Source organism: Triturus cristatus, chromosome 4_2, assembly GCF_964204655.1.
Source record: "Triturus cristatus chromosome 4_2, aTriCri1.1, whole genome shotgun sequence".
NCBI lineage: Eukaryota > Metazoa > Chordata > Amphibia > Caudata > Salamandridae > Triturus > Triturus cristatus.
Window position 1 is genome coordinate 799,689,166 of NC_140586.1, and position 14,030 is coordinate 799,703,195.

Sequence of the window (14,030 nt, forward strand, 5' to 3'; positions counted from 1 at the left end):
CTAAAAATCCAAATACAAGCTATGCCTAGCTAGCCATAAAACTCTTATGGCCCAGGAAAAGGGCACATTTTTACAAGAATACAGCAATTCTTCCAAAGTATTATTCCAAACTGTCACCATATTGACGAAGGATTCGCCTAAAAATTTCTGCCCTTTCAATCAATCCTTTTGTAATTCTCTGGCCACCTTTTTTATGCAAAAAGTGAAGATAGTATTCAATAAATTTACCTCTTCCACCTCCCCTACTTGCAGAGACAGGCCTTCCAGCCAGAATTGCTTTAACAAGCTCACCTTACCTTCCTTAGAAATGGTCACCAATTTACAGAGTTCTACATCTTCCGGCTCCCCTGCTGCCCCCAGAGGACATAGCTACCGACGAGATCAGGCAAGAGCTCGATCATGGAGGGGGAGCTGCCCTCATCCTGCTTGATCTCTCAGCAACCTTTGACGCTGTCAGTCACCAGCTACTGCTGGATTGGATATTCTGAAATAGGTATTTGTTGCGCTGCCTGGGATCTGCTGAAATCTTATCTCTCCGGTCGGGAGCCGTTGGTGCAGATTGACGAGCTTGTCTCTCATTCTTACTCCCTCCCCTGCGTGGTCCCTAAGGGGTCCTTGCTGAGTCCAACACTTTTCAATCTCTACCTGTTATACCTGCTGCTCAGCCAGTGTGACTGGGTATGTGGAATCTTGATGTCTGGTGATGCTGTGGAATGTTGGATGAGTGAGAGAGTCAGTTGGAGAATGGGCTGAGCAGTAGGAAGGCTGCTCCTGGTGGAGCTCTTCATAACATCTACTTAAATAAATATCTTACATAATTTACCCTGGACTACTTGATCTCTTTTCAACTACTACATATTTTGGCGACGATTTGCTGAAGGAAAACCCTTGTATGTAAGCTGAAACATAGTAACTTACAGAGAGAAACTGAGAACCCAGAGAGAAACTTAGAAACAAGGAAGAGCATCAAGAGAACTGCTGGGGATTTAATGAGAAGTTTACAATAGTTTGGAACCTGTAGAGATCCCTTTGCCCTTTGCCCTGGAGATCGCCTCACCAGTGTTCTGTAACAGTCAACAGCCTTCACTCCAGGGCATCGGTTCAGGCATCCATGTTTGGACTCTTCCAGCTGTAGGAAACCATTTCTCTCTGCCTGCTCAATAATATTGAATTGGTGGATTTATTGTGCTTGAACTACTTACACCAGAATACAGTGGAATGGAGTCTGTCTGCTAGAAAGAAAGCACTACCAGCAGCGTATTAGTTCAGAAGAAAGAACTCAGTAGCACTTGGAGACTCCTGCGAACATCTTAAATGGGACTAAGAGTTTCAAAGCATTGGTACACGTGCAAGATAACATACAGGAGAGAATTTCAAGGGAAACAAGAGTTTGATGGGCAGCTGGGAAGGTGCTGATGATGCGGGCTACCGATTTGTGGAGTGTTGGTGCTGTTCTGTTAATCGTTCTTCCACCGCGGGACCCTGCACTGTAAAAGTGTCAAGGAGTTAGACATTGACACTCCCTTCAGGTGACATTTTGCTTGCAGTCTTCGGCTGTAATGTTAACAGTTTCTGTGATCAACCGTTGTGCCAGACTCACTATAAAAAAAGAAGAAATAGGAAGGGACTCACCTGAACTGTTTTAGCTCATGCGCCAGGTCTCCATGGTGGCTAGCATGAGTCCAGACATTGAGAGCTCGTGGAGTGGTGTGGAACCCTGTAACTTGACACCGTGCAGCACGTACGTGCCTGGAGCCACCCATTGTGCTCCTGGTGTACGTGCTGCCATCTTTCTGCTGGTGGAAGTCCCGGATACTTATTTTGCTTGGCAATCATCTTTTTCTCTGACTCCCAGTAATGCTCTTCTGAAGCGGAGTAACAATCATGATCACGGTGTTAACATGTGGTGACAGTGTTGTCATGGAGTTCCGGTTAGGGCTGCGCTTCTGTGTGTCCTGTCGGTTTTCTTTCCTCTTACGTTGTTTAACGGTATTGGAGGAGGAACCACTCATGTGCTGGGATAGTGTTGGAGCACACTCTGGAATCATCAAGACAATGTCTATCCCAGCCACAGTCAATGCAATAGACTTGCATAATTCATGTTGAGTCGATTTTGGGTTATGAAAGAGGGAGATTGCAAACCTCATGAATGTAATGCTTTAGATTATTCTTATGGGTATGTGGTACATGGAAAATTGGATTGCTGAGTTCTCAGTTATGTATAAGGTGTGGATGGATTGAGCATACCTGTTGTATGAGATCTAAAGGTGATCTTGAGATTTTCTGGGGACTAGTTTCCTATTCATTAACTCATTATTCCTCTGTGGTATTAATGATTTGTCACATTATTGGCTTGTTGGGTACTCTATATTGTATTTCTGTCACAGTGTTGTTGCCGGGGTTAGACATGTAAATATTTGGGCCAAGGTGTGAGAGTTCTTATATGAGGATCCTAAAGTCCTGAGGTGAGACTTGGTTCTGGTCCTTATGTGCTATTTACGTTTTTAGTGTTCCACCCTCCCTACGGGGTAAGAGCGAAAGGCAGTGGGTAAGCCAAGGATTTCCACCTTTCCTAAGGGGTAAGGGCGAAGGGCAGCGTTTAAGCCAACTGATGTGTGTTTAAAGATTTTTTTGTGTGTTCCACCCTTCCTACGAAGTAAGGGTGCAGGGCAGGGTTTAAGTCAAATGACTGGCGTTTGAAGTGTGGAGTTGTTATTCCACCCTTCCTCCGGGGTAAGGGTGAAGGGCAGGGTTAAGCCAAATAACTTGTGTTTATAGTGTGGAGTTTTTGTTCCACCCTTCCTGTGGGATAAGGTTTTAAGCCAAATTACTTGAGGTTGAAGTTTGTTGTTACACCCTACCTACAGGGTAAGCGTGAGGGGCAGAATTTAAGCCATAGTACATGCGATTGGAGTGTTGTTCCACCCTTACTTTGGGTTAGGGTGAAGGGCAGTGTGGGTGTTTCACCGTTCCTGATGTTTTCTTCTATTGCTATTCGCGGTTCCCTACTGCGCCTCCAGTGGTTGATTCCCTGCATGATGACTTCTTTGTCAGCCTGGCCAGCTGGCATGTTGTAACATTAGGGGTTTGGTAGAGGATTTCTGGTGTGGTAGAGTGTAGGTTGTTCTATGGTTAGGGGAGAAGATGAGTGTATTCTTTTTAGATGCCTATCTTTATTTTCTTTCTTTGCTGTGGTAACATGCATGGTCCTTTGCAAATAATATGTGATGACATCTTGTTTGCTATATTGTAAACATGCATGCAAGCGTTTCTAATGTTATTCTTTGTAAAGAAGGGAGATGTGTTATACCTGCTGATCAGCCAGTGTGACTGGGTGTGTGGAATGTTGGTGTCTGATGATGCTGTGGAATGTTGAATGAGTGAGACAGTCAATTGGAGAATGGCTAAGCAACAGGAAGGCTGATCCTAGTGGGGCTCTTCATAACATCTACTTAAATAAGCATCTTACATAATTTACCCTGGACTACTGTATGTCTTTTCAGCTACTACACTACCTTACCCCTCTGGCTGAGCTAATGTAATCTTTCAGCTTCTCCTTAGCCTTTTATGCAGATAGCACTCAAATTGTCGTCTCCTTAGCTAACGATGTGTCAGGCACAGGCCTAAAATTCCGCAACTGTATGCAGGCTGGTAACAGTTGAACGGAAGGAACTGTTTAAAACTGAATTCAGACAAAACTGAAGTGATTCGTTATGGTGCCCAATCCTCCTTCTTGCCCACAACCTGTTGGCCTCAGGATATGGGTTCCTTAACTACACCTGTCAGAAATGCAATCAATCTTGGATTTCTCATTGATGGCAAACTGTGCTACACCAATCAAGTCAACGTAGTGACATCCTCAACCTTTCTCATGCTTAGAACTCTAAGAAAGATACCTCCTTACATTCATGTTCATCTCCAGAAAACGTTGGTCACGTCATTAGTGATGGTGAAATTAGACTACCGTAATAGCCTCTTCTTCAATGCTCACAAATAAATCCTAAATAAATTGCAAACCTTGCAGAATACCACAGCTAGGCTCCTCTTAAAGATACCGAAGTACCACTCTGTATCCAAGTCAATCAGGAATTTGTATTAGCTCCCTGTTAGGCAGAGGATCACTTTCAATTCACTTTGTATTGTGTACAAAGCTCTTCAGGCTTTCGACCCTAAATTTTTACAACACAGATTCAGCAGGAATTCACCAGGCAGGACCTTACTCTCAATAAATGCCAAACTCTTAGTTTTCCCTAGATTTAAGTGCGCAGTTTGGGGCAGCAGGAGATTCTTGTTGGGCACCTTGAAATGCTGGAATGCACTGCTGCTATATATAAAAAATGCCCCCAAGCTACTGGCCTTCCGAAAACTGCTGAAGAGTATTCATTGCGCTTTAGAAATCCTAATACCATAATATAACATAACATAAAGGGCATCCCCTTCAATGTGGGTCCACTCAAGCTCATTGGTGCGCCAATGATATCTTAATTATAGTATTGGACCTAGTGTCCTCCTCACCAGTCTTTATATCTTTAATGTATGATTACCTGCTTTTCTGGGTATTAAATGAACTGGAATAAATGTGAACTGATGCCACGTCTTTAAGTTCCACCTGTTCAATATAGCTGGTTTTCTGATGAAGCGGGTTTCTAGAAAACTTAAATATTTGAGCATCCTCTTTCTGATGGATTAGAGAAATTTGTTTCAGATAATAGTCATCTGCTACTTAGTCCAACCCAACAAGACTTTGCAAGATAGTCTCACTTAAATCTATGCCAATCGTGCAGAGTCAAGGCTGTCAAAATGGCAGTGGGACTGTGCTATTATCCTGGAAATTATGTCAGGGTTGGTGCAAAAGACTCTTTTACAACAGATTCAGAGAGTTACTAATGACTTTCTTTGGGGCTATGAAAGACAACAATTGAAAATAGACAATCCATATACACACTGAATCCAGAGGGTTACAATCTCCCCACATATCATTCGAATATTTAGCTAATCATCTAAATCAACTTTCACGTGGGATCTTTGATCCTCCACCATAGTGCTTATGGAATGTAGCATTGTGGGTGCACACCTTACTCTTGATGCCGAATACAAGCACTTGCCGGCTCAGTCACTGACTGACAGTCCAGTGTCTGATATTTCTGCTACATATCTGCAGCTATGCACAGAAGCTTCTCATAGTCATCCAATGGGTACATAAATCTGCCCAATTTTGGAAGAACAGAAGCGGGAGGTGCCTAGTCTACCGGGCCTCATGGAAAGGACTGGACATATCACTGATGGAGCATTTGTTTGCCACATATTGTTGTAGTAATGATGACACACTGGTAAATTGTAATCCAAGTAGGTTTATTCAGGTAAATAGACAGGTAGTATAAATCCTCAGTAGGTCCTTATCAACAGGTATATAAGTCCTGTAGGGCAGCCTGCAAGAGACGACATATGTCTCGCATGTCTCACCTGTCATGGGCCCATACGGTGCTAAGCAAAACTAGAGCACGTCGAAGCGGGAAAAAAATCCACGGTCGGCAGCACCGCTTGGCTCAGGGAACTAAACCACAAAGAATGTCACAGTTGAGTGAAAAACTCACCTCCACTGACTGCAAAGTCCCATAGTGGCAGACACGATCGATCTGCAACGTGACAACTCAAAAGTGTATCCAAACAATTTTCCCCAACACTTGCTCGTGTTGCAGACACCTTGAACCAGCTCAAGTGACAAAGCTATTTCCTTGGTGAACCTCCAGCGCAACAGCTCTCCATTTCTGCTCCAGTGCAGATAGACAAATCAGCTTGTAGACACCACATTCCCAGCACACACATGTTGACAAGCTGTTCCCTTTGTCTGTCAATGTGTGCAGCATCCATAAAATAAGTGTAGAGGCATACTTTACTTGAAAACGCAAATCTTGTTGATGTGGCCACAGGGTACAGCACGCTAGGGTTGGGGCTGTCCAATCTGATGGACACTGGTGGGGCTGCCTTGCGTGCTCTTTACGTTCCCGTTGTGACTCCTTGAGTTTCTTTGTTTCAATCTGTGGCCCCTGCTTTTTGCGTCTTGTTCCTGTCGTCTGCACCTGACATCTTCTCCCTGTTGTAGCTTTTTCCCAACATGTTGTAGCAGTCATCTTGATGACTTTGAAGTCCACTTGTAATAACTGAATAGCATGGGGATGTCTTCAACTCGTCGCCAAAATTAATGTAGTAATGATGACACGCTGGTAAGTTGTAATCCAAGTAGGACAGCCTGTAGGCCATCATCAACAGCCCCACAAGGAGCAGCCTGCTAGCTGCTCAGCCCCATCCACCAACTGTCATCACTCATCCAGTCACACAGGCATTCCACTCATAGCCCATTCGCCAAACATTCCACTCAGAACACTCACACAGGCTGAGCAGCTAGGAACAGGATAACATAGGAGAGAAACCATAACATCAGAATACTAGAATTGCCTTAAGCTGTTCCGGACATTAAAAAAGGAATATCAGCTTTCCATGGTACACTGCTGGAAATATAGCCAAACACGTATTCCATACGATCTAGAATGGACACACATATAGAGAGATTTGAAGGGTAAAAATCTGCATTTATACTCCCTTCTCCATCACAGCCAAGTAGTTCTGGCAGATCTCACTTTACACAGAATTTTCTGAGGACTGGGAGTCATTTTTAGTATCCCATGACCGACTGTTACAGCAATAAAGGCTTAAGTTCTTCACAAGTGCTTCTGAACCCTGCTGCACTTACACAGAATAAGTACACTCCTTCGTTGAGATTGCAGGTGTTGCCAGTAGATGTGGTGTGCATTATTTGGCAATGTGAGGGTGTCAGAGAATCCTGGACTATTGAGTGGTCAACCCAAACAGCTACAGCAGATACTATAACAGTGCCATTGTGTCGATTGGCTATCCAGCATGATATGTCAGAGTGTTTTCTAGCTGCTAAGCATCTGCGATGGTGGGCAGCGACAGCACTTGCCATTGCTAAGCTATGAATACTGCGAGGCTGGAGGAGACCCACGGTAGAAACTCACTCACAATAGCTCAAATAACTCACTTGTGTGAAAGAATGTGAGTGAGTGATCCATACACTGAATGATCAACTGGCCCAGTTTGAAGTTATGTGTGACCCTTTACCCCAATAAGGTCCTTCAGCTTTTCTCTGATGCTATTTAGTCTAGGTTTGCTGTTCTGTGTTTCTGGGCTAGTAGGATCAATATGTGTGATCCTATGAATCATATAACTAGAATCCTTCTCAACGTTATCTTAGAATGGTGAATAAACTGTGTGGGCTGTGCATGAGAGGGCTACTAATATACTCATGTATGGTTGGCAGGGCTTGACTGGCCCATAGGGCATTCAGTGTTATAGAAAAACTCAATAACTCAGAGGCATGGGCTGGACAAATATTATGAAAGACGAGTAGTTCCTATGGGGGAAGTATGGCCTTAGACTTCCACAGCAATAGTATCTTAAAAGGACTTCAATTATGCATTTGGTGTATTTATTTTAACAAATCTCATTCGCCCAATGTTTGTGTTTTGAAGTTGAGGACAGTGAAGTGTAGGGAAAATCACCTGCATTTCTTTTGTCTATGGCCTTGTCAATATTTTGACTACAGTGTACCTCTTTCACACATATTTGTACAGGATGTAAAGGGGAGAGCCCAAGTAGCTTTGCCTTGTTTCTAGGCCCTCAGACTTGTTTAACAAAACAAGTAATTATTTGAAATATTTTATGAGTTTTCCTTTATAAATGCCCAAAAGAACTGTATTTTGGTCCATTTATCGCAGTATTAGTGCTGAATATTGCACCAAAGTACACAATTTTCAAACACGTTTCTGGGGGGACAACCCTACTGAACAACTCTCTTAAACATAGCTTTCTTGCTAAAATTAATTAATTGCTCTTACGCCTCACCAATATCAAATTCCACCAGCCTTCACTGGGATCTTTAATGGGAGGCATTGAATTGTAAATATGTTCCCTGGTATATGGGAAAATATGCTATATTAACAAGCAAAACATGCTGCACCACACAGCGCTGCTTTGAGAGATCTTGGTCTTACTTCGGCATGAGAGATCTTGAGTTAGAGCTTTGTGTCATCCAAAAGGTTCAAAGTAAAAACTGAAGCGAGCTGAAGTCAAACCTGAACTCCAAGGAACACCCTGTGACATGGGGATCTAGAGTGAGTGAGTGACTTTCATCAGTTGGGATTGATTAGTCAGACAAGAAATTAACCAATTGAGGACAGTGCTGTTCTCTTAGAATGTAAATCAGAATAACATGGTTGACAATATCAAATGTGGTGGATGAATCCAGTAGAATAACGAAAGAATTGTTGCTGGTAAAAAAAAAATACATAAGGCATCATCTACCACTTGTGAACAATGCTGTTTTGGTGCTGCAACTTTTGCTAAAACCAGATTGCAAGCTATCAGATTTCGGACCATAATAGCCGAAAACCACGTAAATTAAAAATGCAACCCAGCTTTTTCACTGAGCTGGGCTTTAATTTCAGGAAACTGGGCAGTCTCCAGCTCCCCTTACAACACTGGGAACAATAAGCAACTCTGCTAGGAATCACAGTATAGGAACAATCAAAACCACAGAATGTGGGCCCACTGCCCAATTGAGCGAATATTGAAGATTAAGGGCCTGACTACTCCAGCGCCCCTCTGCCACACCACCAAAGTCATTCGCACACGGCCCGCCGGATTACGAGTTCAAATCTGGCAGGCGGTCTTGCAGCAGTGGTCCCACAGCAGTGCCTTTTTAAGGCTCATAGCATAGTCTTAGAAAGGCACTGCCATGAAACCGCCAAAGCACATTACTGCACAACATGGACTGTTAAGTCCATACCATGCAGGAACTGGAGGTGCATATATACAAGGGGGCACAGCACAAAATGTGCCCCCTGTATGCATAACCTGGCCCTCAGGCAATAGGGGGCCATGTGGGCCCCCTTAGTTTCCTTCCCACCACACCTTTCATGGTGGGCTTACCGCCATGAAAACTGTGGTGGTGAGAAAACTTGTAATATGCTTGGCGGTGAGGCAGCGGCACCACCAGCATATTGCGGGCCTCAGACCACTACAGAACCTCCCGGGATCGCAGATCCCTGGTGGTAGCAGAGGCCCTTGGCGGTCCGACAGCAAAAGTCATAATAAGGCAGCTGGACAGCCGATGTGGCGGTTGCCACATCACCGCCGTGGGTGTGGTGCTCCATCGGTCTGTTAAACTCATAATTAGGCTCTGTGTGGAACAATTCCATTATTCCTTTACAGTATTCAATCTACATATTGTGGTAACAGACCAGGAACTGTTGATTAATCTAGAACTAACAGTCAAAAAGTTCAATGCTTATTGACAAGTTTGCATGACGGCAATTACTCAAAAAAAGCGATCACTGTCAATGAGCAAAAAGTGTCTGACATCTGTAGTGCTTCTTGTAGCAAAACCCTTTACCAAATACAGTGTAACCCTGCAATGCCCATTCACTGCTGAAGTGTCAACCATGAGACGATAACATAAATGGCAAACCACACCTAACTACAAGGCCACACTCAAGAGTGGAAAACACACGATTTTCTCAACAGAAGCTCCTTTATCACTGCGTTCTGTCCACAACCTCTCAGTGTCCTTAGCTGTATGCACTCCAGCGACCTAATTCTTTTCGTAAACTGGTCTCATCATGAGCCTTTCATTTTGGAAGCATTTTAAAGCTATCCATGACCACATCAGCAATGAGTGACAAATGATAGGTTGTAATGAAAGTGTAGTTGATGACAGTTCTGCCATATTATACAATGGCTCAGTTCCATCAGGCTGCAAAATGAGAATAAAAAAGGGGAAAGGAGGGATGGCAAAGACTTATATGGAAAAACACTCACCAATCTATTCCTCATTCAAATGTTTGGTGGCACATTGGACAATTAGTCTAAACTAATCATTCATTTTTACAAAAATATAAGATCCCCTAGATTTAGCCCCTAATTCCTGAACAAATTCCATTAGTGTACCTAATATCAACAAGCCCCAACACCAAAGAGTTTGCTAAGTGGTAAGTTCCGCAGGTGGGAAAACCCCACAACAATCGCGCTACAGAGCGAGTCAAAACACTCATTTTGATTTTTTTCAACAGCATTGAGTAAAATAGGCAGATTTCTATATCTATTTAGAAATTACCATCCCAGTTTGTACAAAAAACCCAGTGCTCAGCACCAAAAATCTGCAGTGTCATGTTGCAGGTTTATGAACAAAAATAGCAAGCATCAGAGAATCAATCTCTAACAATACCCAGTTTGTGCTGTTCTGTAGCATATGGCACTGTTAATCCATGAATTACACAAAGACAGAGATGTAATCAGGAAATTGATTTGACGTAAAGTCCCTAAGGTAAAAACATCATCTTATATAGGCCCGACTCCATCTTAGTCCATGGAAGTTGCCATCTTTCTTCAATTTAGACAATGAACATCACAATATTCCCTGATTTATGCAGAATCATTGACATGTCTGTCTTTAACACAGATTTCGCCAGACCTTATCTTTCTAAGAACTGTGAGATTGTCAAGTTTTTTGATTAATGACATAGATGCAACATCTACTGCGACATTTGCCTAGGTCAAATGTCTCCTGTCAAGGGTTAATGAGAACACATACAGAGATGTAACCAAAGTAATGTTGTCTGAATTGATGTCCTTTTACTTTATATGTTAATACGGAGACGTCTGGGACGCATACCTTACTGCACATAATCTATGTCAGATATTCATAAACTTCTAAACTTATGTCAGAAATTCCAGTTTCAGTTAAGATTTAGTATATAATGAGGCTCACTTGACCACTTGTCGAGAGAGGTCCTTTGCCAAGATAATCGCCTGATATTCTGCCATAGATGGTCTCACCTACTACAAGCACACTTCACATTTCGTGGATGCTACATCTCGCCTGAAACTGATACAGTCAAGTCCCAGATGAAGACCGACTGACAGCTGCAGCAGTGGGGGTTTGCCCTTCATGGGCAACAGTGTCTTCACGCCTCCACTGATAAAGACAGCCTTTGCTGTCAACAAGGTATGGAGTGCATCTTTTCTTCTGAAGAAACTCTAGACTGCAAGGTAGTCTGTCTTTCATGCTCTCATAGTATAGTGCTTAGAAGTAGGCATTAGGGTGTTTAATGACACACTAACAATGCTAGAAATGTTCATTTTATTCTCGTTATTGATAACGTGTCTCATTGCTGTTTTTATAATATTCCGTGTAGTTGTTTTAGATGTACTGGGGAACAGATTGTTCCAGTAGTAATAAATACTTTTTACTTAAAAGTGTTAATGCTTCTTAGTACAGTGTGTGTGATACTGTGAAAAACGAAATAAGGTTTGTTACTGTGTCCACGATACCCCTGATCCCTTTATGGGATTGTTACCAACCCAAAAGCAATACATCTGTATCAATTATAAATTGAGTAGTATTTGTGGGGCTACAAAAACTAGTTTTTCACATTCATCGGTGGTGTATTGTACCCAGTTCACCAGTGTCACCCCTTATAGAGTTATGCCAAAATTGCAAGTTACACAAACAGAATGTCTCTTAAAAATGTATTAGTCCATTCCTTTATGATTGTACACTTCAAGTTTGCATGGGTCCCTCAGAATCTGATACATGAAGTGCTTTGTGAATGGGTTCCTATATACCTATGGTCTATAGACTCCCGTTAAATTCCTACATGCTACCGTTGTCGCATTGACTAGAATAGTTTAAGGACCACTGCTGATGTCACTACAAATATACTTTCACCTGGAGAATAACTGGAAGACACATACTAACATCCTCAGTGGCCTAGGGCACATGCAGCAAACAAAAAGATTTATGTGCCAAAGCATATTCTTAATCCTAGGTGGCCTGGTTACTGCCCACCTGCCACGTGAATGTTCCACCAGTCAGGGACTAGCTCCAAACACTTGTCAAAGAGCAGAACATCCGGGCATCATATTTTAATCATATCTCTCATTCACTCTCAATTCAATGCCATGGTGAGAGGACTTAAGATACAACTGTCCTTGCTCCAGAAAATTCTCCTCATCCTGCAACCCTCCCATGATGCATTGTTGGCAAACAGATTTACACAGACCTTCCAGGGAAACTGATTGGCAGGCTATTTAAGCGCTTGAGCTAATGGAAATTTGATCACATCATACCCACATTATAAAAGCTCCACTGCCTCTCTCTGGAGTTTAGGATTACATTTACATCTCTACAAGAACTATTGAACTAAAGGGTCATCTCATTTTCAAAAAGTGAGACCCTGCTTCATGTTCACCAGAACTGTTTAATCAACATCATCAAATATCATCCTACTTTACCCCTCCATCTAACAGAAACATTTGAAACAAGCATTTGCAATGCAATAGGTCTTGCATTATTAAAAGTTTGAGTTTTTGGCGTAGCAAATATTAATGCAACATTATTAGCTCAAATTTTGTTAATGTAGACCTATAGAGTGTAGTGTGGTACAGTGAAGTGGTGTAGTATAGAGTAGAGGAAATGATTATAGAGTGTAGTGGAGTTGAGTAGTTTAGCGTGGAGTGGTGTTGAGTTCAGTAAAGTGGAGGAAAGTTTATAGAGTGGGATTGTGTGTGCTTGTATTATGAAAAAATATAGGAATATTATGTAGGAATAAACGTATGAGAAATATAGGTTGGTGGTACTACATTTTCTGTACCAATTTATTTATAATGTGTTTCGTTGTGCAAGGTGACTTTACTTGTAACTGCTTGTTTAGTTGCCTGTTTAGGCTTTAAGCAGTGCATATAAAAATAGTAAAATAAGGAATTTTCTATAAGCAGAAATAATAGAGAAACATTTTGTACAGCATGCAAAAAGCTGGTAATTTAGTTGGAAAGATAGCTGTTTATAACATTTGAAGTGTATAAAGGCGCATAAAAGGCAAAAAGTTAGTAAGCAATGTTGCGCAAGCAAAAAGTGTACTGTAATAATGTGTACAGTATAAGGTTATTGCCAGCCCCCTGGTAATACGGAGTGATTGTAGGGGGGCCTTGGGGCAGCCTATTTAAGATATAGTAGAGCTAAAAAATACATGGAGAACAATAAAAAAAAAGCATTGAAAATGCAATTGGTCTCGCCTTTGATTAAGTTAAAGCCATTTGCTTTGCTAATGGTATTGTATAGCAAAGCAAATGGCTTTAACTTAATGAAAGGCGATACCTATTGCATTTTTAATGCTTGTTTATTTCTCCAAGCAAGACCAGCCAACAACTACCACCCTTCTAATGCTCCCCACTGCTCCCCACTGCAGGGCATGCCAATAAGAACAACATGCTTACTGCTCCCTACTGTGCGGGCCAACAACCACCACTGTTCTACAACACGACGTAACACGCGCTAAAAAGGTCCATACTTTCAACAGCCCTTACCAGAACCTCCACCATACTCTGCAGTTCTTGCTGGTAACAAGCAGCCTTTTACTGTTCCATGCTTCACATACGGTCATCGCCTTTTTCTCTCCTTTCTATCCTCTATGTAGCACCTGCCATTAACTACCCCTTTTTCTGTGTTCACCACCTCTGTTCTACTGCATCACCCACTGCGTGCCAATAAGTACCTCTCTTTTTCTGCTTCATGCTCCCTGTGTAACAACTGCCACCCTTTTACTGCTTCGTGCAGCACCCAATGATAACGACTATGCGTCTCACCTACCAGTTTTCCTATACACTGCAGCACACGCGAATAACCACAAAACAATGTAGCACAAGCTAATAGCCACTACCCTAAACCCACCTTCCACTTTCGCACCCTGTCTCTTGCTCACTCATTCTCTGTGCCCCAGCTCACTTAGAATTAAGCTGGTTCTCTTTTCCTTTCCCCTTGGTTCTCAGTTACTATGGTTATGGCCCCCTGTGGAGGAACACTATCAAATTCTGTACTTTTCCATAAATGTGCAAAGGTGACATTAGTTTTGTTTTTTTACCACAGTACAGCAAACTTGGCACGATGAAAACAC

The 14,030-nt window shown here is 42.3% G+C and overlaps 1 protein-coding gene across 2 annotated transcripts in view; it reads right to left on the reverse strand.

Annotated features, from left to right (window-relative positions):
* The window catches only part of LOC146835074 (vitamin D3 hydroxylase-associated protein-like), a 305,684-nt gene that overhangs the window by 182,266 nt on the left and 109,388 nt on the right, over positions 1–14,030 (reverse strand). The window lies entirely within an intron of this gene.